The 26,685-nt window shown below is 49.2% G+C and overlaps 1 protein-coding gene and 4 long non-coding RNA genes across 5 annotated transcripts in view; all 5 read right to left on the bottom strand.

Moving 5' to 3' along the window:
- LOC135054944 (uncharacterized) overlaps positions 1-26,685 on the bottom strand; it is a 236,422-nt gene that overhangs the window by 128,187 nt on the left and 81,550 nt on the right. The gene's annotated exons all lie outside the window — the stretch shown is intronic.
- Positions 11,782-13,211, bottom strand: LOC135057533 (uncharacterized). The gene is made up of 3 exons (XR_010244186.1): positions 12,662-13,211; positions 12,236-12,373; positions 11,782-11,947 (listed from the first exon to the last, which is right to left on the bottom strand). It is a non-coding gene; the product is annotated as an uncharacterized LOC135057533 (long non-coding RNA).
- On the bottom strand, positions 17,113-18,644 carry LOC135057532 (uncharacterized). Its single transcript, XR_010244185.1, has 3 exons — positions 18,507-18,644; positions 18,084-18,221; positions 17,113-17,798 (listed from the first exon to the last, which is right to left on the bottom strand). It is a non-coding gene; the product is annotated as an uncharacterized LOC135057532 (long non-coding RNA).
- On the bottom strand, positions 19,358-20,763 carry LOC135057531 (uncharacterized). The gene is made up of 4 exons (XR_010244184.1): positions 20,627-20,763; positions 20,204-20,341; positions 19,779-19,916; positions 19,358-19,490 (listed from the first exon to the last, which is right to left on the bottom strand). It is a non-coding gene; the product is annotated as an uncharacterized LOC135057531 (long non-coding RNA).
- LOC135057530 (uncharacterized) lies at positions 23,181-24,180 on the bottom strand. Its single transcript, XR_010244183.1, has 3 exons — positions 24,025-24,180; positions 23,602-23,739; positions 23,181-23,313 (listed from the first exon to the last, which is right to left on the bottom strand). It is a non-coding gene; the product is annotated as an uncharacterized LOC135057530 (long non-coding RNA).

Genomic DNA, 26,685 nt, shown 5'->3' with positions numbered 1-26,685 from the left:
AAGGACCTGACAACGATTACGGACATGTCGTCTACTGTCACTGCATATGATTCTCTCAACATTGATAGAATGGTGGAGGATTATATGAGTGACCGCATCCAAGTAGGCACGTCACACAGTCCGTACTTATACTGGCAGGAAAAAGAGGCAATTTGGAGGCCCTTGCACAAACTGGCTTTATTCTACCTAAGTTGCCCTCCCACAAGTGTGTACTCCGAAAGAGTGTTTAGTGCCGCCGCTCACCTTGTCAGCAATCGGCGTACGAGGTTACATCCAGAAAATGTGGAGAAGATGATGTTCATTAAAATGAATTATAATCAATTCCTCCGCGGAGACATTGACCAGCAGCAATTGCCTCCACAAAGTACACAGGGAGCTGAGATGGTGGATTCCAGTGGGGACGAATTGATAATCTGTGAGGAGGGGGATGTACACGGTGATATATCGGAGGGTGATGATGAGGTGGACATCTTGCCTCTGTAGAGCCAGTTTGTGCAAGGAGAGATTAATTGCTTCTTTTTTGGGGGGGGTCCAAACCAACCCGTCATATCAGTCACAGTCGTGTGGCAGACCCTGTCACTGAAATGATGGGTTGGTTAAAGTGTGCATGTCCTGTTTTGTTTATACAACATAAGGGTGGGTGGGAGGGCCCAAGGACAATTCCATCTTGCACCTCTTTTTTCTTTTCTTTTTCTTTGCATCATGTGCTGATTGGGGAGGGTTTTTTGGAAGGGACATCCTGCGTGACACTGCAGTGCCACTCCAAAATGGGCCCGGTGTTTGTGTCGGCCACTAGGGTCGCTAATCTTACTCACACAGTCAGCTACCTCATTGCGCCTCTTTTTTTCTTTGCGTCATGTGCTGTTTGGGGAGGGTTTTTTGGAAGGGACATCCTGCGTGACACTGCAGTGCCACTCCTAGATGGGCCCGGTGTTTGTGTCGGCCACTAGGGTCGCTAATCTTACTCACACAGCTACCTCATTGCGCCTCTTTTTTTCTTTGCGTCATGTGCTGTTTGGGGAGGGTTTTTTGGAAGGGACATCCTGCGTGACACTGCAGTGCCACTCCTAGATGGGCCCGGTGTTTGTGTCGGCCACTAGGGTCGCTAATCTTACTCACACAGCTACCTCATTGCGCCTCTTTTTTTCTTTGCGTCATGTGCTGTTTGGGGAGGGTTTTTTGGAAGGGCCATCCTGCGTGACACTGCAGTGCCACTCCTAGATGGGCCCGGTGTTTGTGTCGGCCACTAGGGTCGCTAATCTTACTCACACAGCTACCTCATTGCGCCTCTTTTTTTCTTTGCGTCATGTGCTGTTTGGGGAGGGTTTTTTGGAAGGGACATCCTGCGTGACACTGCAGTGCCACTCCTAGATGGGCCCGGTGTTTGTGTCGGCCACTAGGGTCGCTTATCTTACTCACACAGCGACCTCGGTGCAAATTTTAGGACTAAAAATAATATTGTGAGGTGTGAGGTATTCAGAATAGACTGAAAATGAGTGTAAATTATGGTTTTTGAGGTTAATAATACTTTGGGATCAAAATGACCCCCAAATTCTATGATTTAAGCTGTTTTTTAGTGTTTTTTTAAAAAAACACCCGAATCCAAAACACACCCGAATCCGACAAAAAAAATTCGGTGAGGTTTTGCCAAAACGCGTTCGAACCCAAAACACGGCCGCGAAACCGAACCCAAAACCAAAACACAAAACCCGAAAAATTTCAGGCGCTCATCTCTAGTCTCCACCCTTCCTTTCCTCTCGTCACTCTGTCTGTGACAGAGTGTCTCTCACTCTTCCCCTGAGCTCCAGCTCCGCAGCCCACTGAGACCAGGCAGCCTTCTTCCTGCTGAGGTAAGTATATGGGGAAGTGTGGGGGGGTATATTAATGCAGTCTGGGGGTATATTAATGTTGTCTGTGGGGTATTGTTAAGAGGATGGGTGTATATTAACATTATGGGGGTATATTACTGGTATTGGGGTGAGGATGTATTAATATTGTTGGGGTATATTATTGTCATCTGGTTGGTGGGGTGAGGTTGTATTAATATTATGGTTGTATATTACTGCTATCTAGGTGGTGGGGGCGGGGCCAGCTCCAGGCCTACTAGCAGCCTAAGCGAGAAATTTTAAGTGCCCCCCCCCCCCTCCTCCCCCCAAAGCGTTCCTGGAAAAGTGGGCACGGCCTCGCAACTTTATATTATCAAACTATAAATATATATATTTTCACACCAGCCCTCTACACACACACAATTAGCAGCCTTACACATAACTCCCATAGTAGTATTCCTTACACATAATGTCCCCAGTATAGTGACAGATACACATGGGTGGTCATTCCGAGTTGATTGCACGTAGCAACTTTTTGCTGCTCATGCGATCAACTTGACGCCACCTATGGTGGAGTGTATTTTAGCATAGCAGGGCTGCGATCGCTTGTGCAGCCCTGCTATGCTAAAAATGTTTTGTGAAGAACAAGACCAGCCCTGCACCTACTTCCCCAGTGCGACGGATCCAGTGATGAAGGTCCCGGCTGTGACGTCAGACATCCACACTCCAAACGCCTGGACATGCCTGCGTTCGCCTTACCACGCCCAGGAAATGGTGAGTACAATAGATGCCCCGATCCTCTTTCCCGCTGTCAATCTTCTTGCGATCCGGCCTGCGATTGCTTTCTTCGATCCTGGCGTCGTTGCTCGGCGACTGTCGTTACTGGGCAACGACGCACGTTGCAATGTGGGCACCGCGCAGCCGCAGTTCTGACCCCCATAATAACACCAGTATAGTGCCAGATATACATAATAATCCCAGTAGTGCAGTGCAGGTACACATATGCCCCCAGTAGTGCCAGATACTCATTATATGCCCCCAGTAGTGCAGTGCCAGATATACATAATATGCCCCCAGTAGTGCAGTGCCAGATATACATAATATGCCCCCAGTAGTGCAGTGCCAGATACACATAATATGTCCCCACAGTGCCAGATACACATAATATGCCCAAGTGTACCAGATACACATAATATGCCCCCACAGTACCAGATACACATAATATGCCCCCACAGTGCCAGATACACATAATATGCCCCCACAGTGCCAGCCACAGTGCCAGATACACATATGCCCCAACAGTGCCAGATACACATAATACACCTACATAGTGCCAGTTACACATTATATGCCCCATGTAGAGCCAGATAAACATAATCTGCTCCCTGTAGAGCCAGATAAAATAATATGCCCCCAGTAGTGCCAGATACAGAGATGCCCCCAGTGTGCCAGATACACAGATGCCCCCCGTAGTGACAGATACACAAATGCCACCAGTGTTCCAGATACACAGATGCCCCCACAGTGTCAGATACACAGATGCCCCCAGTAGAGCCAGATACACAGATGCCCCCTGTAGTGCCAGATACACAGATGCCTCCAGTGTGCCAGATACATAGATGCCCCCTGGAGATAAAGATACACAGATGCCCCCAGTAGAGCCAGATACACAGACGCCCCACAGTGCCAGATACACAGATGCCTCCAGGAGAGCCAGATACACAGATGCCCCACTAGTGCCAGATACATAGATGCCCCCACTATGCTTGATACACAGATGCTCCCAGTAGTGCCAGATACACAGATGCCTCCATGGTGCCAGATACACAGATGCCACCATGAGAGCCAGATACACAGATGCCCCAGTAGTGCCAGATGCACAGATGCCCCACAGTGCCAGATACACAGATGTCCCCAGGAGAGCCAGATACACAGATGCCCCACTAGTGCCAGATACACAGATGCCCCCACTATGCTAGATACACAGATGCTCCCAGTAGTGCCAGATACACGGATGCACCCAGGAGAGCCAGATACACATATGCCCCCAGTAGAGCCAGATACACAGTTGCCCCCAGGAGAGCCAGATACACAGATTCCCCAAGTAGTGCCAGATGCACAGATGCCCCCAGTATGCCAGATACACAGATGCGCCACAGTGCCAGATACACAGATGCCCCAGGAGAGCCAGATACACAGATGCCCCACTAGTGTCAGATACACAGATGCCCCCACTATGCTAGATACACAGATGCCCCCCGTAGTGACAGATACACATATGCCCCCAGTGTTCCAGATACACAGATGCCCCCACAGTGTCAGATACACAGATGCCCCCAGTAGAGCCAGATACACAGATGCCCCTGTAGTGCCAGATACACAGATGCCTCCAGTGTGCCAGATACATAGATGCCCCATGGAGAGAAAGATACACAGATGCCCCCAGTAGTGCCAGATACATAGACGCCCTACAGTGCCAGATACACAGATGCCTCCAGGAGAGCCAGATACACAGATGCCCCACTAGTGCCAGATACATAGATGCCCCCACTATGCTAGATACACAGATGCTCCCAGTAGTGCCAGATACACAGATGCCCCCATGGTGCCAGATACACAGATGCCACCATGAGAGCCAGATACACAGATGCCCCCAGTAGTGCCAGATACACAGATGCCCCACAGTGCCAGATACACAGATGCCCCCACTATGCTAGATACACAGATGCTCCCAGTAGTGCCAGATACACAGATGCCCCCACAGTGCCAGATACACAGATGCCACCATGAGAGCCAGATACACAGATGCCCCCAGTTTTGCCAGATACACAGATGCCCCACAGTGCCAGATACACAGATGCCCCCAGGAGAGCCAGATACACAGATGCCCCACTAGTGCCAGATACACAGATGCCCCCACTAGTGCCAGATACACAGATGCCCCCACTATGCTAGATACACAGGTGCTCCCACAGTGCCAGATACACAGATGCACCCAGGAGAGCCAGATACACAGATGCCCCCAGTAGTGCCAGATACACAGTTGCCCCCTGGAGAGCCAGATACACAGATTCCCCCAAGTAGTGCCAGATGCACAGATGCCACAGTATGCCAAATACACAGATGCGCCACAGTGCCAGATGCACAGATGCCCTCAGGAGACCCAGATACACAGATGCACCCAGTGTGCCAAATACACTGATGCCCCCCGTAGTGATATATACACAAATGCCCCCAGTGTTCCAGATACACAGATGCTCCCACAGTGTCAGATACACAGATGCCCCCAGAAGAGCCAGATACACAGATGCCCCCTGTAGTGCCAGATACACAGATGCCTCCAGTGTGCCAGATACATAGATGCCCCTTGGAGAGAAAGATACACAGATGCCCCCAGTAGTGCCAGATACACAGACGCCCCACAGTGCCAGATACACAAATGCCTCCCAGGAGAGCCAGATACACAGATGCCCCACTAGTGCCAGATACACAGATGCCCCCACTATGCTAGATACACAGATGCTCCCAGTAGTGCCAGATACACGAATGCCCCCACAGTGCCAGATACACAGATGCACCCAGGAGAGCCAGATACACATATGCCCCCAGTAGTGCCAGATACACAGTTGCCCCCAGGAGAGCCAGATACACAGATTCCCCAAGTAGTGCCAGATGCAAAGATGCCCCCAGTATGCCAGGTACACAGATGCGCCACAGTGCCAGATACACAGATGCCCCCAGGAGAGCCAGATACACAGATGCCCCACTAGTGTCAGATACACAGATGCCCCCACTATGCTAGATACACAGATGCCCCCCGTAGTGACAGATACACAAATGCTCCCAGTGTTCCAGATACACAGATATACCCCCACAGTTTCAGATACACAGATGCCCCCAGTAGAGCCAGATACACAGATGCCCCCTGTAGTGCCAGATACACAGATGCCTCCAGTGTGCCAGATACATAGATGCCCCATGGAGAGAAAGATACACAGATGCCCCCAGTAGTGCCAGATACACAGACGCCCCACAGTGCCAGATACACAAATGCCTCCAGGAGAGCCAGATACACAGATGCCCCACTAGTGCCAGATACATAGATGCCCCCACTATGCTAGATACACAGATGCTCCCAGTAGTGCCAGAAACACAGATGCCCCCATGGTGCCAGATACACAGATGCCACCATGAGAGCCAGATACACAGATGCCCCCAGTAGTGCCAGATAGACAGATGCCCCACAGTGCCAGATACACAGATGCCCCCAGGAGAGCCAGATACACAGATGCCCCACTAGTGCCAGATACACAGATGCCCCCACTAGTGCCAGATACACAGATGCCCCCACTGTACTAGATACACAGATGCTCCCACAGTGCCAGATACACAGATGCACCCAGGAGAGCCAGATACACAGATGCCCCCAGTAGTGCCAGATACACAGTTGCCCCAGGAGAGCCAGATACACAGATTCCCCCAAGTAGTGCCAGATGCACAGATGCCCCCAGTATGCCAGATACACAGATGCGCCACAGTGCCAGATACACAGATGCCCTCAGGAGAGCCAGATACACAGATGCCCCACTAGTGTCAGATACACAGATGCCCCCACTATGCTAGATACACAGATGCTCCCAGTAGTGCCAGATACACATATGCCCCAACAGTGCCAGATACACAGATGCCCCCAAAAGTGCTGCTTACCACTGCCAGCGGCCTCTGCTGCTGTTCTGTGCTCCTGCTGCCAGGGATCTGCTGCAGCTGTGTTTGGTGGGGGGAGGAGTGCGCAACACGCGTCTCTCATTCCCCTCAGTCCAGTCTCCGGCGGCGGTGGTTGTTTTTTCCTGTGGTATCGTTTGGACACCCAGCAGACTTTAATCCAGGAAGGACAGAAGACCTGTTACCCCGGAGGAGAGTCATTTTTGGAGCGATTTCTACATTTGTATGTAAGTACCACATGTGGTCTGGCGTTGCATGTAGGTGTTTGTGTAGTGTATGGGTGTTGTTCTGAGTGCTTGGCTACTGTTTTGGATGAGGTATGAGTGCAGTATGTAATGTTTGGGTGGTGGGGGGGTGCCATGAGGTGTACATGTGGCATTGCTTTGGGGTGTTTGGGGTATGTATATGTGTGCAGTTGTGTGTATATAGGTCCTGTTTGGAATGCTGCAGGTCCTGCTTGTATCGCTGCATGTATTTTTTGGAGTTTTGTGTTTGGGGGTAGTTTTTCACGTTTTTTTTGTTGCATAAAATGTTTTTTGGGTCATGCTTTAGCACTGGTGTACTACCAGCATGACATGTTGGGGTGTAGGGATGTATTTACTGGCTTTTTGGCTTGTTTGGGTGAGGTTTTGCATGTCGGTATGTGCCATGCGGTCGACATGTGCTCTCCTTTTATTTGCAAAACATGTTTTTTGGCTCTTTCTTTAGCATAGGTGTACCACCGGCATGTGCAGGGATGCATTTACTGGCTTTTTGGGTGAGGTTTTGCATGTCGGTATGTGCCATGCGGTCGACATGTGCTCTCCTTTTATTTGCAAAACATGTTTTTTGGCTCCTTCTTTAGCACAGGTGTAACACCAGCATGTGCAGGGATGCAGTTACTGGCTTTTTGGGATGTTTGGGTGAGGTTTTTCAATTTTTAATTTTTTTTTGTGTGTGTTTGGTCCTGCTTGAGCACTGGGGTCCCAGCAGCATGTCATGTTGGGGTGTCTCTAATAGCTTTTTGGTATTTTTTTCAAGTTTTTTAAACATTTTTGGTCATGCTTCAGCACTGCTGCACCCCAACATGTCATGCTGCTGGCACATACTTGCTTTTTGCCAGTTTGGGCGTGGTTTTCTATGTGCGAATGTGTGTTTGGTCCTGTTTGGGCACTGTGGACTCAGCAGCATGACATGTGTGGTTACATGTAATTATGTAATGTGGGTTAATATTTGTAAAAAAAAAAAATTCTTTTTACAACAGAGATGTCCAGGGACAAGCGCCCCCGACCCCCCCCCCTTCCCCCCACCACTCAGAAGAATTTCCCCTGCAAAGCAATGAAGAGTGGGAGCCGACCCAGGAGGTGGATACTACCGAACAGGCATCCAGTGATCAGCCGCGGTCGTCAAGGGACCAAACGGAAAAGAGAAAGAAAAAGAAAAGGCCTAGAAAGGTAATTACTGACAACACCTGCAGACACAATATCATCCAACTTGACACACCCTAGTTTGCACACTGCCAGGGATACTGACACACTCACAGGTACATACCGATCATATTAATTGTATGTTTTTTATCCCTAAAGGCAAGAAGCCAGCCAGAGGATCAGTCGGAGGAGAAAGCCTCTGGTGAAGACACAGGACGGAAGAATCCGCGTGGACCCAGATACACCGAGGCGGAAAACTGTGCCCTAGTGGATGGTGTCGACAAGTCCTACGACGTTCTGTATGGACCAAGGGCACAGGCCACAGCAGCTAAGACAAAGCTAAACATCTGGGATGCCATCGCGAGACAAGTCACTGCAGTATCTGGAAACCGCCGGAGCACCAGAAACTGCATAAAGCGGTACAGTGATTGCCGTAGACAGACCAAGAAGAAGATGGGGATTCAGCGCCGACATGAGACAGCTACGGGAGGTGGTCCGGCTCTCAATCTGAAGTGGCTTCCCTGGGAGGAAGTGATTAAAAGGTGCATGAACCCTGTCATGGTCCAAGGAGTTCGCAGAGGTGTGGACTCCAGCCATCCTGCTGGCTTTCCTGAGGAACAACAACCGCCCAGAAGACGGAAGACGGCGGGAGACAAGCAGTCCAAAAGGAGGCGTGATGGTAAGAATACATTCAGATGAGTTGTACTAAACTTTTTTTTAAATTTGCTAATGTGTTTGTTCTTTCCCCCAGACACGCCTGCCCAGAGGACATCACCTGCGCGCAGGACATCGCCAGCGCGCGGACCATCACCTGCGCAGCAAGCATCAGCGGCAGCGAGCGGACCATCACCTGCGCAGCAAGCATCAGCGGCAGCGAGCGGACCATCACCTGCGCAGAAAGCATCAGCAGCGTGCAAACCATCACCTGCGCGCCAGACATCGTCAGCGCGCAGACCATCACCTGCGCGCCTGACATCAGCGCGCAGAACGTCACCTGGGTGCCAGACACCATCGGCAACCACACCACCAGCTGGGTGCCAAACTACATCTCCTGCGCGCAGGGCATCACCAGCTCGTGATCTCTCCAGGAGCTCTGGGACTGTGACACAAGAGCCTCAAGAAGACACTACCCTTGTGGACCCATCACCCGAACTGTTTGAGTTGACAGGGTTAACGGAAGAGACTTTGCTTGGGTTTGATGACAGCCGTGCCGACGTATCCAGCCATTCCCTTGAAAAGTCTCCAGAATTGAGTACAAGTGAGGCTCCTGGAGCAGCGGCACCACAGGATGGAGAAGGTTTGTATTTTTTTTTTTTTGGGTGTGGGGGGGTCACCATTTTTGTATAGTTTATTAACTTTACTGTTGCTTTTTTTTATTCTTTTGCAAACAGAGGTGCCACGGACCAGCAGCGGATTTGCGTCAGGGATTGGTCCCTACTTCAGGCCGGATCTCTTATAGGATGAGTCGGACGACGAGGTGGAAGTGTAGCAGCCTTCTGTTTCTACATCCCTGTGTGAGTAATTATCTATCAAATTGTGAACCTTCAAACATGTATGAATGTGTATTATAATTTCTAATTTTATTTTCAGCTTCACAAATGCAATTGGTGGCAGACATACAGCAAGGCAGGATCCCTCAAATGTTCAGAGGGTAAACACCCTGGCAGCAGAGATGACTGCCCGCCAGGATAATTACACGTTTGTTGTTGAAACCAGACTGGACGCCATTGAGAAGACAATGGATAGGATGGCAACCAGTTTGGTTGAAATGCAAAAGGGTCTTGCCGACAACACGGCAGAAACGCAAAAGACCAGGCAAGCAGATCACAGGTAGACTATGGACATCCTTCACGTTCTGCTCACATCCATCAACCGGCTGGTGGATCACACAGCATGCCAGGCACACAGCTTTCAGAACATGTCGGAGAGCCAACGACAATCGGCAGCCAGCCACCAGATCATCGCACCAATGCTACAGATAATCTACGATAAGCTCCCAGAGCCAGCTCATCAACACGCTGGTCAACAACCACATCCGCCACCACAGGCCACACTGACGCCTCCTGCCCTTGCTCCACCACAATCCTGGTATGGACAGTCACAGCTGTACCAAGGATATACAGGGATATACCCCACCTACCAGATGCCTCCACCACCAACACCGGCCACATCATCTACACCAGCACGGCCACCAAGGCCAACTCAACGCACTCCACAGCCGCCCAGGACATTGTCGCCACATCAGGAGGAAAAAGAGGATCCGGACAGCCAACAACCACCATAAGCGCGGTCGTATTGTTTTATTATTTACTATGTTTTTCATGTTTCCCTTTCTCCCCCTCCCATTAGTTTTTTTTTTCTTACTATTGTTTTAAATTTGTGTTGGCCTCCCCCACCCCCGACCGGGTACTACCAAGGAGCTATATGTCTAGACCTACATGCGCGGGCATGTATGCGTGTGGTAACTGATGAAAGCTCCTTGTGGTTACTTGTATGATGGGCCAAAGAGCTATTCTGATACCACTTCTTCTTTTTTTTTACAAAAAAACTCACTTTTGAATTGGTGTAAATTAGGCTTTCACTGTTGTGTGAATTTACTATTCACTAGTGTTTGTATTTTGCTTCTTCATAGGATTGGTTGAAAAATTGAAGTGGATGGCGTAGATGTGTTGTGCGTACCAAGGTGAGTAAAGCCATGTTTCAATGTATATATTACAGAAACTTTGTCCCACCTGCCCTTGGGGAACAACACAGTCCAGCAATGGGTCATGCTGGACTGTGTGGTTCCACAAGTGCAGGCGTGTCAGAGTGCTGAACATTGACACCACTCTGCCACTTTGGACCGCCTGCCCTTGGGGAACAACACAGCCCAGCAATGGGTCATGCTGGACTGTGTGGTTCCACAAGTGCAGGTGTGTCAAAGTGCTGAACACTGACACCACTCTGCCACTTTGGACCGCCTGCCCTTGGGGAACAACACAGCCCAGCAATGGGTCATGCTGGACTGTGTGGTTCCACAAGTGCAGGTGTGTCAAAGTGCTGAACACTGACACCACTCTGCCACTTTGGACCGCCTGCCCTTGGGGAACAACACAGCCCAGCAATGGGTCATGCTGGACTGTGTGGTTCCACAAGTGCAGGCGTGTCAGAGTGCTGAACATTGACACCACTCTGCCACTTTGGACCGCCTGCCCTTGGGGAACAACACAGCCCAGCAATGGGTCATGCTGGACTGTGTGGTTCCACAAGTGCAGGTGTGTCAAAATGCTGAACACTGACACCACTCTGCCACTTTGGACCGCCTGCCCTTGGGGAACAACACAGCCCAGCAATGGGTCATGCTGGACTGTGTGGTTCCACAAATGTTCTTGGGAAAGGAATGTATATATTACAGAAACTTTGTCCCACCTGCCCTTGGGGAACAACACAGTCCAGCAATGGGTCATGCTGGACTGTGTGGTTCCACAAGTGCAGGCGTGTCAGAGTGCTGAACATTGACACCACTCTGCCACTTTGGACCGCCTGCCCTTGGGGAACAACACAGCCCAGCAATGGGTCATGCTGGACTGTGTGGTTCCACAAGTGCAGGTGTGTCAAAGTGCTGAACACTGACACCACTCTGCCACTTTGGACCGCCTGCCCTTGGGGAACAACACAGCCCAGCAATGGGTCATGCTGGACTGTGTGGTTCCACAAATGTTCTTGGGAAAGGAATGTGAACATGACATCATTACAGTGTCTTTACTTAATATGGAATTTCTTTTTTTTTATGTTATCTACACAAGAAAAAGGAATGTAAAGAAGAACAAACACTTCTTTTTTGTTTGTTTATTTTTTAATTATTAGTAAACATGAAATGTAAAATAGGGCATTTCAGAGATGCAATGGTATTGTAGGTATTGTGGTAGGTCGCCCATGGTACAGCAGGGGAACTGTCGTGTCCCTTCACATCCACGCTGGTTACTGCAACTTAGGAAGGATACTCCGCAAGACCTGTGGAAGAGAATAGCATGAGGTTCCAGGTATTTTCAATAGTGTCATCCTTCTTGGAAAAGACAAGGTACAAACAACATTTGCAAACAAACAGGTTACATCGGCCTTTGTCCCACATGCAATCCTCCGGCACTAGAGAAACTACACATCCCAGCATGCCCTGACACAGCGTAAGCATTGCTGTGTCAGGGCATGATTTGATATGTAGTTTTCCAAATGCCGGAGGGCCGCAGTTTGGACATGCCTGGGTTACTTGGACAAGAGGGTGATTTGGGCAATACATCTCACCTGAGGGGGGGTGTCTGCTACATGCCAGAGGTTCAGGTCCACATCACAAGTAGGTCGCCCATGGTACAGCAGGGGAACTGTCGTGTCCCTTCACATCCACGCTGGTTACTGCAACTTGGGAAGGATACTCTGCAAGACCTGTGGAAGAGAATAGCATGAGGTTCCAGGTATTTTCAATAGTGTCATCCTTCTTGGAAAAGACAAGGTACAAACAACATTTGCAAACAAACAGGTTACATCGGCCTTTGTCCCACATGCAATCCTCCGGCACTAGAGAAACTACACATCCCAGCATGCCCTGACACAGCGTAAGCATTGCTGTGTCAGGGCATGATTTGATATGTAGTTTTGCAAATGCCGGAGGGCTGCAGTTTGGACATGCCTGGGTTACTTGGACAAGAGGGTGTTTTGGGCAGTACATCTCACCTGAGGGGGGTGTCTGCTGCATGGCGGAGGTTCAGGTCCACATCACAAGTAGGTCACCCATGGTACAGCAGGGGAACTGTCGTTAGAGATGTGCACCGGAAATTTTTCGGGTTCTGTGTTTTGGTTTTGGGTTCGGTTCCGTGGTCGTGTTTTGGGTTCGAACGCGTTTTGGCAAAACCTCACCGAATTTTTTTTGTCGGATTCGGGTGTGTTTTGGATTCGGGTGTTTTTTTCAAAAAACCCTAAAAAACAGCTTAATTCATAGAATTTGGGGGTCATTTTGATCCTAAAGTATTATTAACCTCAATAACCATAATTTCCACTCATTTTCAGTCTATTCTGAACACCTCACACCTCACAATATTATTTTTAGTCCTAAAATTTGCACCGAGGTCGCTGGATGACTAAGCTCAGCGACCCAAGTGGCCGACACAAACACCTGGCCCATCTAGGAGTGGCACTGCAGTGTCACGCAGGATGGCCCTTCCAAAAAACACACCCCAAACAGCACATGACGCAAAGAAAAAAAGAGGCGCAATGAGGTAGCTGTGTGAGTAAGCTAAGCGACCCTAGTGGCCGACACAAACACCTGGCCCATCTAGGAGTGGCACTGCAGTGTCAGGCCGGATGGCCCTTCCAAAAAATACTCCCCAAACAGCACATGACGCAAAGAAGAATAAAAAGAGGCGCAATGAGGTAGCTGTGTGACTAAGATAAGTGACCCTAGTGGCCGACACAAACACCTGGCCCATCTAGGAGTGGCACTGCAGTGTCACGCAGGATGGCCCTTCCAAAAAACACTCCCCAAACAGCACATGACGCAAAGAAAAATGAAAGAAAAAAGAGGTGCAAGATGGAATTGTCCTTGGGCCCTCCCACCCACCCTTATGTTGTATAAACAGGACATGCACACTTTAACCAACCCATCATTTCAGTGACAGGGTCTGCCACACGACTGTGACTGAAATGTTGGTTTGGACCCCACCAAAAAAGAAGCAATTAATCTCTCCTTGCACAAACTGGCTCTACAGAGGCAAGATGTCCACCTCATCATCATCCTCCGATTCATCACCGTGTACATCCCCCTCCTCACAGATTATCAATTCGTCCCCACTGGAATCCACCATCACAGCTCCCTGTGTACTTTGTGGAGGCAATTGCTGCTGGTCAATGTCTCCACGGAGGAATTGATTATAATTCATTTTAATGAACATCATCTTCTCCACATTTTCTGGAAGTAACCTCGTACGCCGATTGCTGACAAGGTGAGCGGCGGCACTAAACACTCTTTCGGAGTACACACTTGTGGGAGGGCAACTTAGGTAGAATAAAGCCAGTTTGTGCAAGGGCCTCCAAATTGCCTCTTTTTCCTGCCAGTATACGTACGGACTGTCTGACGTGCCTACTTGCATGCGGTCACTCATATAATCCTCCACCATTCTTTCAATGGTGAGAGAATCATATGCAGTGACAGTAGACGACATGTCCGTAATCGTTGTCAGGTCCTTCAGTCCGGACCAGATGTCAGCATCAGCAGTCGCTCCAGACTGCCCTGCATCACCGCCAGCGGGTGGGCTCGGAATTCTGAGCCTTTTCCTCGCACCCCCAGTTGCGGGAGAATGTGAAGGAGGAGATGTTGACAGGTCGCGTTCCGCTTGACTTGACAATTTTCTCACCAGCAGTTCTTTGAACCCCTGCAGACTTGTGTCTGCCGGAAAGAGAGATACAACGTAGGTTTTAAATCTAGGATCGAGCACGGTGGCCAAAATGTAGTGCTCTGATTTCAACAGATTGACCACCAGTGAATCCTTGTTAAGCGAATTAAGGGCTCCATCCACAAGTCCCACATGCCTAGCGGAATCGCTCAGTGTTAGCTCCTCCTTCAATGTCTCCAGCTTCTTCTGCAAAAGCCTGATGAGGGGAATGACCTGACTCAGGCTGGCAGTGTCTGAACTAACTTCACGTGTGGCAAGTTCAAAAGGTTGCAGAACCTTGCACAACGTTGAAATCATTCTCCACTGCGCTTGAGACAGGTGCATTCCACCTCCTATATCGTGGTCAGTTGTATAGGCTTGAATGGCCTTTTGCTGCTCCTCCAACCTCTGAAGCATATAGAGGGTTGAATTCCACCTCGTTACCACTTCTTGCTTCAGATGATGGCAGGGCAGGTTCAGGCGTTTTTGGTGTTGCTCCAGTCTTCTGTATGTGGTGCCTGTACGCCGAAAGTGTCCCGCAATTCTCCTGGCCATCGACAGCATCTCTTGCACGCCCCTCTCGTTTTTTAAATAATTCTGCACCACCAAATTCAAGGTATGTGCAAAACATGGGACGTGCTGGAATTTGCCCATATTTAATGCACACACAATATTGCTGGCGTTGTCCGATGCCACAAATCCACAGGAGAGTCCAATTGGGGTAAGCCATTCTGCGATGATCTTCCTCAGTTGCCGTAAGAGGTTTTCAGCTGTGTGCATATTCTGGAAAGCAGTGATACAAAGCGTAGCCTGCCTAGGAAAGAGTTGGCGTTTGCGAGATGCTGCTACTGGTGCCGCCGCTGCTGTTCTTGCGGCGGGAGTCAATACATCTACCCAGTGGGCTGTCACAGTCATATAGTCCTGAGTCTGCCCTGCTCCACTTGTCCACATGTGCGTGGTTAAGTGGACATTGGGTACAACTGCATTTTTTAGGACACTGGTGAGTCTTTTTCTGAGGTCTGTGTACATTTTCGGTATCGCCTGCCTAGAGAAATGGAACCTAGATGGTATTTGGTACCGGGGACACAGTACCTCAATCAAGTCTATAGTTGGCTCTGCAGTAATGATGGATACCGGAACCACGTTTCTCACCGCCCAGGATGCCAAGGCCTCAGTTATCCGCTTTGCAGCAAGATGACTGCTGTGATATTTCATCTTCCTCGCAAAGGACTGTTGGACAGTCAATTGCTTGGTGGAAGTAGTAAAAGTCGTCTTACGACTTCCCCTCTGGGATGACCATCGACTCCCAGCAGCAACAACAGCAGCGCCAGCTGCAGTAGGCGTTACACGCAAGGATGCATTGGAGGAATCCCAGGCAGGAGAGGACTCGTCAGAATTGCCAGTGACATGGCCTGCAGGACTATTGGCATTCCTGGGGAAGGAGGAAATTGACACTGAGGGAGTTGGTGGGGTGGTTTGCGTGAGCTTGGTTACAAGAGGAAGGGATTTACTGGTCAGTGGACTGCTTCCGCTGTCGCCCAAAGTTTTTGAACTTGTCACTGACTTATGATGAATGCGCTGCAGGTGACGTATAAGGGAGGATGTTCCGAGGTGGTTAACATCCTTACCCCTACTTATTACAGCTTGACAAAGGCAACACACGGCTTGACAAATGTTGTCCGCATTTCTGTTGAAATACTTCCACACCGAAGAGCTGATTTTTTGGGTATTTTCACCAGGCATGTCAATGGCCATATTCCTCCCACGGACAACAGGTGTCTCCCCGGGTGCCTGACTTAAACAAACCACCTCACCATCAGAATCCTCCTTGTCAATTTCCTCCCCAGCGCCAGCAACACCCATATCCTCCTCATCCTGGTGTACTTCAACACTGACATCTTCAATCTGACTATCAGGAACTGGACTGCGGGTGCTCCTTCCAGCACTTGCAGGGGGCGTGCAAATGGTGGAAGGCGCATGCTCTTCACGTCCAGTGTTGGGAAGGTCAGGCATCGCAACCGACACAATTGGACTCTCCTTGTGGATTTGTGATTTCGAAGAACGCACAGTTCTTTGCTGTGCTTTTGCGAGCTTAAGTCTTTTCATTTTTCTAGCGAGAGGCTGAGTGCTTCCATCCTCATGTGAAGCTGAACCACTAGCCATGAACATAGGCCAGGGCCTCAGCCGTTCCTTGCCACTCCGTGTGGTAAATGGCATATTGGCAAGTTTACGCTTCTCCTCCGACGATTTTATTTTAGATTTTTGAGTCCTTTTTTTTACTTATATTTTGTGTTTTGGATTTTACATTCTCTGTACTATGACATTGGGCATCGGCCTTGGCAGACGACGTTGATGGAATTTCATCGTCTCGGCCATGACTAGTGGCAGCAGCTTCAGCACGAGGTGGAAGTGGATCTTGATCTTTCCCTATTTTTGGAACCTCAACATTTTTGTTCTCCATATTTTAATAGGCACAACTAAAAGGCACCTCAGGTAAACAATGGAGATGGATGGATACTAGTATACTTATGGATGACGAGTGACTGACGACACAGAGGTAGCTACAGCCGTGGACTACCGTACTGCGTCTGCTAGTATAGAGATGATAATGATATAAAAAATATATATATATCACTACTGCAGGTATATATAATATAATGACGGACCTGCTGGACACTGTCAGCAGACTCCTAAACTACTAGTATGAAGAAGATAGAAAAAAAAACCCCACCACAGGTAGGTATACAATTATGGACGAGCACTGACGACACAGAGGTAGCTACAGCCGTGGACTACCGTACTGCGTCTGCTAGTATAGAGATGATAATGATATAAAAAATATATATATATATATATATATCACTACTGCAGGTAGTGAGCACTCAGCACAGTCAGATATACATATAGATGATATTATCATGCAGCACACTGAGGCTGAGCACAGATATGGTATGTGACTGTGTATCGTTTTTTTTCAGGCAGAGAACGGATTATATTAAATAATAAATAAAACTGGTGGTGGTCACTAGTAACTATCAGCAAAACTCTGCACTCTGAGTACTCCCTAATGCTCCCCAAAATTACTAAGTAATCAACTCAAGTGTCTCTATCTATTCTAACGGAGAGGACGCCAGCCACGTCCTCTCCCTATCAATCTCAATGCACGTGTGAAAATGGCGGCGACGCGCGGCTCCTTATATAGAATCCGAGTCTCGCGATAGAATACGAGCCTCGCGAGAATCCGACAGCGGGATGATGACGTTCGGGCGCGCTCGGGTTAGCCGAGCAAGGCGGGAAGATCCGAGTCTGCCTCGGACCCGTGTAAAAAGGCTGAAGTTCGGGGGGGTTCGGATTCCGAGGAACCGAACCCGCTCATCTCTAACTGTCGTGTCCCTTCACATCCACGCTGGTTACTGCAACTTGGGAAGGATACTTCGCAAGACCTGTGGAAGAGAATAGCATGAGGTTCCAGGTATTTTCAATAGTGTCATCCTTGGAAAAGACAAGGTACAAGCAACATTTACAAACAAATAGGTTACATCGGCCTTTGTCCCAAATGCAATCCTCCGGCACTAGAGAAACTACACATCCCAGCATGCCCTGACACAGCGTAAGCATTGCTGTGTCAGGGCATGATTTGATATGTAGTTTTGCAAATGCCGGAGGGCCACAGTTTGGACATGCCTGGGTTACTTGGACAAGAGGGTGTTTTGGGCAATACATCTCACCTGAGGGGGGGTGTCTGCTACATGGCGGAGGTTCAGGTCCACATCACAAGTAGGTCGCCCATGGTACAGCAGGGGAACTGTCGTGTCCCTTCACATCCACGCTGGTTACTGCAACTTGGGAAGGATATTCCGCAAGACCTGTGGAAGAGAATAGCGTAAGGTTCCAGGTATTTTCAATAGTGTCATCCTTGGAAAAGACAAGGTACAAACAACATTTGCAAACAGACAGGTTACATCGGCCTTTGTCCCACATGCAATCCTCCGACACTAGAGAAACGACACATCGCAGCATGCCCTGACACAGCGTAAGCATTGCTGTGTCAGGGCATGATTTGATATGTAGTTTTGCAAATGCCGGAGGGCCACAGTTTGGACATGCCTGGGTTACTTGGACAAGAGGGTGTTTTGGGCAATACATCTCACCTGAGGGGGGGTGTCTGCTACATGGCGGAGGTTCAGGTCCACATCACAAGTAGGTCGCCCATGGTACAGCAGGGGAACTGTCGTGTCCCTTCACATCCACGCTGGTTACTGCAACTTGGGAAGGATACTCTGCAAGACCTGTGGAAGAGAATAGCATGAGGTTCCAGGTATTTTCAATAGGTCATCCTTCTTGGAAAAGACAAGGTACAAACAACATTTGCAAACAAACAGGTTACATCGGCCTTTGTCCCACATGCAATCCTCCGGCACTAGAGAAACTACACATCCCAGCATGCCCTGACACAGCGTAAGCATTGCTGTGTCAGGGCATGATTTGATATGTAGTTTTGCAAATGCCAGAGGGCCGCAGTTTGGACATGCCTGGGTTACTTGGACAAGAGGGTGATTTGGGCAGTACATCTCACCTGAGGGGGGTGTCTGCTACATGGCGGAGGTTCAGGTCCACATCACAAGTAGGTCGCCCATGGAACAGCAGGGGAACTGTCGTGTCCCTTCACATCCACGCTGGTTACTGCAACTTGGGAAGGATGCTCCGCAAGACCTGTGGAAGAGAATAGCATGAGGTTCCAGGTATTTTCAATAGTGTCATCCTTGGAAAAGACAAGGTACAAGCAACATTTACAAACAAACAGGTTACATCGGCCTTTGTCCCACATGCAATCCTCCGGCACTAGAGAAACTACACATCCCAGCATGCCCTGACACAGCGTAAGCATTGCTGTGTCAGGGCATGATTTGATATGTAGTTTTGCAAATGCCGGAGGGCTGCAGTTTGGACATGCCTGGGTTACTTGGACAAGAGGGTGTTTTGGGCAGTACATCTCACCTGAGGGGGGTGTCTGCTACATGGCGGAGGTTCAGGTCCACATCACAAGTAGGTCGCCCATGGAACAGCAGGGGAACTGTCGTGTCCCTTCACATCCACGCTGGTTACTGCAACTTGGGAAGGATGCTCCGCAAGACCTGTGGAAGAGAATAGCATGAGGTTCCAGGTATTTTCAATAGTGTCATCCTTCTTGGAAAAGACAAGGTACAAGCAACATTTGCAAACAAACAGGTTGCATCAGCCTTTGTCCCACATGCAATCCTCCGGCACTAGAGAAACTACACATCCCAGCATGCCCTGACACAGCGTAAGCATTGCTGTGTCAGGGCATGATTTGATATGTAGTTTTGCAAATGCCGGAGGGCCACAGTTTGGACATGCCTGGGTTACTTGGACAAGAGGGTGTTTTGAGCAATACATCTCACCTGAGGGGGGGTGTCTGCTACATGCCGGAGGTTCAGGCCAACATCACAAGTAGGTCGCCCATGGTACAGCAGGGGAACTGTCGTGTCCCTTCACATCCACGCTGGTTACTGCAACTTGGGAAGGATATTCCGCAAGACCTGTGGAAGAGAATAGCATGAGGTTCCAGGTATTTTCAATAGTGTCATCCTTCTTGGAAAAGACAAGGTACAAACAACATTTGCAAACAAACAGGTTACATCGGCCTTTGTCCCACATGCAATCCTCCGGCACTAGAGAAACTACACATCCCAGCATGCCCTGACACAGCGTAAGCATTGCTGTGTCAGGGCATGATTTGATATGTAGTTTTGCAAATGCCAGAGGGCGCAGTTTGGACATGCCTGGTTTACTTGGACAAGAGGGTGTTTTGGGCAGTACATCTCACCTGAGGGGGTGTGTCTGCTACATGGCGGAGGTTCAGGTCCACATCACAAGTAGGTCGCCCATGGAACAGCAGGGGAACTGTCGTGTCCCTTCACATCCACGCTGGTTTCTGCAACTTGGAAAGGATACTCCGCAAAACCTGTGGAAGAGAATAGCATGAGGTTCCAGGTATTTTCAATAGTGTCATCCTTGGAAAAGACAAGGTACAAGCAACATTTACAAACAAACAGGTTACATCGGCCTTTGTCCCACATGCAATCCTCCGGCACTAGAGAAACTACACATCCCAGCATGCCCTGACACAGCGTAAGCATTGCTGTGTCAGGGCATGATTTGATATGTAGTTTTGCAAATGCCGGAGGGCTGCAGTTTGGACATGCCTGGGTTACTTGGACAAGAGGGTGTTTTGGGCAGTACATCTCACCTGAGGGGGGTGTCTGCTACATGGCGGAGGTTCAGGTCCACCTCACAAGTAGGTCGCCCATGGTACAGCAGAGGAACTGTCGTGTCCCTTCACATCCACGCTGGTTACTGCAACTTGGGAAGGATACTCCGCAAGACCTGTGGAAGAGAATAGCATGAGGTTCCAGGTATTTTCAATAGTGTCATCCTTCTTGGAAAAGACAAGGTACAAACAACATTTGCAAACAAACAGGTTACATCGGCCTTTGTCCCACATGCAATCCTCCGACACTAGAGAAACTACACATCCCAGCATGCCCTGACACAGCGTAAGCATTGCTGTGTCAGGGCATGATTTGATATGTAGTTTTGCAAATGCCAGAGGGCCGCAGTTTGGACATGCCTGGGTTACTTGGACAAGAGGGTGATTTGGGCAGTACATCTCACCTGAGGGGGGTGTCTGCTACATGGCGGAGGTTCAGGTCCACATCACAAGTAGGTCGCCCATGGAACAGCAGGGGAACTGTCGTGTCCCTTCACATCCACGCTGGTTACTGCAACTTGGGAAGGATGATCCGCAAGACCTGTGGAAGAGAATAGCATGAGGTTCCAGGTATTTTCAATAGTGTCATCCTTCTTGGAAAAGACAAGGTACAAGCAACATTTGCAAACAAACAGGTTACATCGGCCTTTGTCCCACATGCAATCCTCCGGCACTAGAGAAACGACACATCCCAGCATGCCCTGACACAGCGTAAGCATTGCTGTGTCAGGGCATGATTTGATATGTAGTTTTGCAAATGCCGGAGGGCCACAGTTTGGACATGCCTGGGTTACTTGGACAAGAGGGTGTTTTGGGCAGTACATCTCACCTGAGGGGGGTGTCTGCTACATGGCGGAGGTTCAGGTCCACATCACAAGTAGGTCGCCCATGGTACAGCAGAGGAACTGTCGTGTCCCTTCACATCCACGCTGGTTACTGCAACTTGGGAAAGATACTCCGCAAGACCTGTGGAAGAGAATAGCATGAGGTTCCAGGTATTTTCAATAGTGTCATCCTTCTTGGAAAAGACAAGGTACAAACAACATTTGCAAACAAACAGGTTACATCGACCTTTGTCCCAAATGCAATCCTCCGGCACTAGAGAAACTACACATCCCAGCATGCCCAGACACAGCGTAAGCATTGCTGTGTCAGGGCATGATTTGATATGTAGTTTTGCAAATGCCGGAGGGCTGCAGTTTGGACATGCCTGGGTTACTTGGACAAGAGGGTGTTTTGGGCAGTACATCTCACCTGAGGGGGGTGTCTGCTACATGGCGGAGGTTCAGGTCCACCTCACAAGTAGGTCGCCCATGGTACAGCAGAGGAACTGTCGTGTCCCTTCACATCCACGCTGGTTACTGCAACTTGGGAAGGATACTCCGCAAGACCTGTGGAAGAGAATAGCATGAGGTTCCAGGTATTTTCAATAGTGTCATCCTTCTTGGAAAAGACAAGGTACAAACAACATTTGCAAACAAACAGGTTACATCGGCCTTTGTCCCACATGCAATCCTCCGACACTAGAGAAACTACACATCCCAGCATGCCCTGACACAGCGTAAGCATTGCTGTGTCAGGGCATGATTTGATATGTAGTTTTGCAAATGCCAGAGGGCCGCAGTTTGGACATGCCTGGGTTACTTGGACAAGAGGGTGATTTGGGCAGTACATCTCACCTGAGGGGGGTGTCTGCTACATGGCGGAGGTTCAGGTCCACATCACAAGTAGGTCGCCCATGGTACAGCAGGGGAACTGTCGTGTCCTTTCACATCCACGCTGGTTACTGCAACTTGGGAAAGATACTCCGCAAGACCTGTGGAAGAGAATAGCATGAGGTTCCAGGTATTTTCAATAGTGTCATCCTTCTTGGAAAAGACAAGGTACAAACAACATTTGCAAACAAACAGGTTACATCGACCTTTGTCCCAAATGCAATCCTCCGGCACTAGAGAAACTACACATCCCAGCATGCCCTGACACAGCGTAAGCATTGCTGTGTCAGGGCATGATTTGATATGTAGTTTTGCAAATGCCGGAGGGCTGCAGTTTGGACATGCCTGGGTTACTTGGACAAGAGGGTGTTTTGGGCAGTACATCTCACCTGAGGGGGGTGTCTGCTACATGGCGGAGGTTCAGGTCCACCTCACAAGTAGGTCGCCCATGGTACAGCAGAGGAACTGTCGTGTCCCTTCACATCCACGCTGGTTACTGCAACTTGGGAAGGATACTCCGCAAGACCTGTGGAAGAGAATAGCATGAGGTTCCAGGTATTTTCAATAGTGTCATCCTTCTTGGAAAAGACAAGGTACAAACAACATTTGCAAACAAACAGGTTACATCGGCCTTTGTCCCACATGCAATCCTCCGACACTAGAGAAACTACACATCCCAGCATGCCCTGACACAGCGTAAGCATTGCTGTGTCAGGGCATGATTTGATATGTAGTTTTGCAAATGCCAGAGGGCCGCAGTTTGGACATGCCTGGGTTACTTGGACAAGAGGGTGATTTGGGCAGTACATCTCACCTGAGGGGGGTGTCTGCTACATGGCGGAGGTTCAGGTCCACATCACAAGTAGGTCGCCCATGGTACAGCAGGGGAACTGTCGTGTCCCTTCACATCCACGCTGGTTACTGCAACTTGGGAAGGATGCTCCGCAAGACCTGTGGAAGAGAATAGCATGAGGTTCCAGGTATTTTCAATAGTGTCATCCTTCTTGGAAAAGACAAGGTACAAGCAACATTTGCAAACAAACAGGTTACATCGGCCTTTGTCCCACATGCAATCCTCCGGCACTAGAGAAATGACACATCCCAGCATGCCCTGACACAGCGTAAGCATTGCTGTGTCAAGGCATGATTTGATATGTAGTTTTGCAAATGCCGGAGGGCCACAGTTTGGACATGCCTGGGTTACTTGGACAAGAGGGTGTTTTGGGCAATACATCTCACCTGAGGGGGTGTGTCTGCTACATGGCAGAGGTTCAGGTCCTCATCACAAGTAGGTCGCCCATGGAACAGCAGGGGAACTGTCGTGTCCCTTCACATCCACGCTGGTTCCTGCAACTTGGGAAGGATACTCCGCAAAACCTGTGGAAGAGAATAGCATGAGGTTCCAGGTATTTTCAATAGTGTCATCCTTGGAAAAGACAAGGTACAAGCAACATTTACAAACAAACAGGTTACATCGGCCTTTGTCCCAAATGCAATCCTCCGGCACTAGAGAAACTACACATCCCAGCATGCCCTGACACAGCGTAAGCATTGCTGTGTCAGGGCATGATTTGATATGTAGTTTTGCAAATGCCGGAGGGCTGCAGTTTGGACATGCCTGGGTTACTTGGACAAGAGGGTGTTTTGGGCAATACATCTCACCTGAGGGGGGGTGTCTGCTACATGGCGGAGGTTCAGGTCCACATCACAAGTAGGTCGCCCATGGTACAGCAGGGGAACTGTCGTGTCCCTTCACATCCACGCTGGTTACTGCAACTTGGGAAGGATACTCTGCAAGACCTGTGGAAGAGAATAGCATGAGGTTCCAGGTATTTTCAATAGTGTCATCCTTCTTGGAAAAGACAAGGTACAAACAACATTTGCAAACAAACAGGTTACATCGGCCTTTGTCCCACATGCAATCCTCCGGCACTAGAGAAACTACACATCCCAGCATGCCCTGACACAGCGTAAGCATTGCTGTGTCAGGGCATGATTTGATATGTAGTTTTGCAAATGCCGGAGGGCCACAGTTTGGACATGCCTGGGTTACTTGGACAAGAGGGTGATTTGGGCAGTACATCTCACCTGAGGGGGGGGTGTCTGCTACATGCCGGAGGTTCAGGTCCACATCACAAGTAGGTCGCCCATGGTACAGCAGGGGAACTGTCGTGTCCCTTCACATCCACGCTGGTTACTGCAACTTGGGAAGGATACTCTGCAAGACCTGTGGAAGAGAATAGCATGAGGTTCCAGATATTTTCAATAGTGTCATCCTTCTTGGAAAAGACAAGGTACAAACAACATTTGCAAACAAACAGGTTACATCGGCCTTTGTCCCACATGCAATCCTCCGGCACTAGAGAAACTACACATCCCAGCATGCCCTGACACAGCGTAAGCATTGCTGTGTCAGGGCATGATTTGATATGTAGTTTTGCAAATGCCAGAGGGCGCAGTTTGGACATGCCTGGTTTACTTGGACAAGAGGGTGTTTTGGGCAGTACATCTCACCTGAGGGGGTGTGTCTGCTACATGGCAGAGGTTCAGGTCCACATCACAAGTAGGTCGCCCATGGAACAGCAGGGGAACTGTCGTGTCCCTTCACATCCACGCTGGTTACTGCAACTTGGGAAGGATACTCCGCAAAACCTGTGGAAGAGAATAGCATGAGGTTCCAGGTATTTTCAATAGTGTCATCCTTGGAAAAGACAAGGTACAAGCAACATTTACAAACAAACAGGTTACATCGGCCTTTGTCCCAAATGCAATCCTCCGGCACTAGAGAAACTACACATCCCAGCATGCCCTGACACAGCGTAAGCATTGCTGTGTCAGGGCATGATTTGATATGTAGTTTTGCAAATGCCGGAGGGCTGCAGTTTGGACATGCCTGGGTTACTTGGACAAGAGGGTGTTTTGGGCAGTACATCTCACCTGAGGGGGGTGTCTGCTACATGGCGGAGGTTCAGGTCCACATCACAAGTAGGTCGCCCATGGTACAGCAGAGGAACTGTCGTGTCCCTTCACATCCACGCTGGTTACTGCAACTTGGGAAAGATACTCCGCAAGACCTGTGGAAGAGAATAGCATGAGGTTCCAGGTATTTTCAATAGTGTCATCCTTCTTGGAAAAGACAAGGTACAAACAACATTTGCAAACAAACAGGTTACATCGACCTTTGTCCCAAATGCAATCCTCCGGCACTAGAGAAACTACACATCCCAGCATGCCCTGAGAGGGGTGTCTGCTACATGGCGGAGGTTCAGGTCCACCTCACAAGTAGAGATGAGCGGGTTCGGTTTCTCTGAAACCGAACCCGCACGAACTTCATGTTTTTTTCACGGGTCCGAGCAGACTCGGATCCTCCCGCCTTGCTCGGTTAACCCGAGCGCGCCCGAACGTCATCATGACGCTGTCGGATTCTCGCGAGACTCGGATTCTATATAAGGAGCCGCGCGTCGCCGCCATTTTCACACGTGCATTGAGATTGATAGGGAGAGGACGTGGCTGGCGTCCTCTCCATTAGAAATTAGATTAGAAGAGAGAGAGAGATTGTGCAGAGTCAGACAGAGTTTACCACAGTGACCAGTGCAGTTGTTGTTAGTTAACTTTTATTTATTTTAATATAATATATCCGTTCTCTGCTATATCCGTTCTCTGCCTGAAAAAAAACGATACACAGCAGCAGCCAGTCACACAGTGTGACTCAGTCTGTGTGCACTCAGCTCAGCCCAGTGTGCTGCACATCAATGTATAAAAGGCAAAGCTTATAATAATTGTGGGGGAGACTGGGGAGCACTGCAGGTTGTTATAGCAGGAGCCCCCAGGAGTACATAATATTATATTAATTTAAAATTAAACAGTGCACACTTTTGCTGCAGGAGTGCCACTGCCAGTGTGACTAGTGGTGACCAGTGCCTGACCACCAGTATAGTAGTATATTGTTGTATGTATTGTATACTATCTCTTTATCAACCAGTCTATATTAGCAGCAGACACAGTACAGTGCGGTAGTTCACGGCTGTGGCTACCTCTGTGTCGGCAGTCGGAACTCGGCAGGCAGTCCGTCCATCCATAATTGTATTACAATATATACCACCTAACCGTGGTATTTTTTTTTCTTTCTTTATACCGTCGTCATAGTGTCATACTAGTTGTTACGAGTATACTACTATCTCTTTATCAACCAGTGTACAGTGCGGTAGTTCACGGCTGTGGCTACCTCTGTGTCGGCAGTCGGCAGGCAGTCCGTCCATCCATAATTGTATTATTATTATAATATATACCACCTAACCGTGGTTTTTTTTTCATTCTTTATAC

Source organism: Pseudophryne corroboree, chromosome 3 (genome assembly GCF_028390025.1).
Source record: "Pseudophryne corroboree isolate aPseCor3 chromosome 3, aPseCor3.hap2, whole genome shotgun sequence".
NCBI classification, from domain to species: domain Eukaryota; kingdom Metazoa; phylum Chordata; class Amphibia; order Anura; family Myobatrachidae; genus Pseudophryne; species Pseudophryne corroboree.
Note: the sequence above shows the minus strand (reverse complement) of the source record. Positions and strands in the feature narration are given on the sequence as shown.